Raw genomic sequence first — 1,626 nt, 5'->3', positions numbered from 1 at the left:
TTTCATTTCGCCTTTAGGTTTGCTCGTCCCAATGACTCGCGCACATGTTAGACTCCTTGGTCCGTGTTTCAAGACGGGTCCTGAAAGTACCCAAAGCAATAGCGTCGCCGACCGGTATTTGATAATTCGAACGAGCCAGCCAGAGGACACCGCCAGCCAACAGCTGGCCAGGCCCGGGGACGGCGCTAGGTCCGACCACCGGGAATCGCTGACCGCGCTTGCGGCGGGCCCGACGCAGTTCAATGCGGCTCTATACCGTGCGGGTACCGCCGGGCAGCCGGACGGGCAACCGGGGGTCTGCCCCGACGAGAACGCCGAGACAGGCAGCCGACCGGGCCTTAGACCGACACCCAACGGGTCGCGACGTCCTACTAGGGGAGAAGTGCACGCCGGCGCCGCCGGACATTGCACCGCGACCGAGTGCCGTGGACGCGAGGTCCCGACATCACGAGCCGCGGCGAAGCCTGCGTCGCTGACGATGAATCTCCCCGTTCGATCTTTCGGGTTTCTCAGGTTTACCCCTGAACGGTTTCACGTACTCTTGAACTCTCTCTTCAAAGTTCTTTTCAACTTTCCCTCACGGTACTTGTTCGCTATCGGTCTCGTGGTCATATTTAGCCTTAGATGGAGTTTACCACCCACTTAGAGCTGCACTCTCAAGCAACCCGACTCTGAGGAGAGATCCTCCCGTGGCGCGTCCCGGTCACTACGGGCCTGGCACCCTCTGCGGGTAAGTGGCCCCATTCAAGATGGACTTGGACGCGGGCCGACGCCCCGGGATAAGTGGATCCTCCCAAACACTACATTTCCCGGCGGCAGAACCGCGGGATTCAGTGCTGGGCTGTTTCCTGTTCGCTCGCCGCTACTAAGGAAATCCTAGTTAGTTTCTTTTCCTCCGCTTAGTAATATGCTTAAATTCAGCGGGTAGTCTCGCCTGCTCTGAGGTCGTCGTAAGATTGCGAGTCCGTCGTCGGCGACGGCCGTTCGTTCAAGAACAGCACCGTCGACACGGACGAGGACACAACGTATTCTTTCGTACGTTCGAGCCACGGAAACGACCGTAAACACGCCCGCCGTACGGGAGACCCGAGAGCCCCCCGCGGCGAAGCGTGGACGGAAAACTTCATCACATGAGCGGCGAACCGACCGCGCGCGGTCTGTGTGTCGCCGTGCCGAATTCGTTCGTTCTCTCGACTATCGCTAGCACCGGAACGTGACGAACGGCAGCGACAGCTCGACCCCGCGATCTGCGGCGACGCGTCGTGACCGTGACATACGTGTTCGTTTGAGGCGACGCGACCTTTGTTTGAGGCTGCGAACGCCCAGTCATTCGCTCGCGAAGGCACGGTGCGCTGTGTTCCCCCGGGTCGGGGGTTTTCGCGGCACCGTTGCCTACGGAGCAGTCTGTCGTTGTTAAACGACCCTCAGCCAGGCGTGGTCCGGGAATTGTATCCGTGGACCGCAATGTGCGTTCGAAATGTCGATGTTCATGTGTCCTGCAGTTCACAAGTTGACGCGCAATTAGCTGCGTTCTTCATCGACCCACGAGCCAAGTGATCCACCGTTCAGGGTAATCATATATGTGAATTTTGCATTAAAAATGCTAAAATTACGGTTGTTACCGGC

At 58.7% G+C, this 1,626-nt stretch overlaps 1 non-coding gene across 1 annotated transcript; it reads right to left on the bottom strand.

Annotated features, from left to right (window-relative positions):
* Positions 1-1,418: 1,418 nt before the first annotated feature.
* LOC124224194 (5.8S ribosomal RNA) lies at positions 1,419-1,573 on the bottom strand. The gene has a single exon (XR_006884524.1). It is a non-coding gene; the product is annotated as a 5.8S ribosomal RNA (ribosomal RNA).
* Between the last annotated feature and the right edge of the window lie 53 nt (positions 1,574-1,626).

Source organism: Neodiprion pinetum, unplaced genomic scaffold (genome assembly GCF_021155775.2).
Source record: "Neodiprion pinetum isolate iyNeoPine1 unplaced genomic scaffold, iyNeoPine1.2 ptg000113l, whole genome shotgun sequence".
Taxonomy (NCBI): Eukaryota; Metazoa; Arthropoda; class Insecta; order Hymenoptera; family Diprionidae; genus Neodiprion; species Neodiprion pinetum.
The sequence above is the reverse complement of the archived record's forward strand: the minus strand, read 5'-3'. Positions and strand labels throughout refer to the sequence as shown.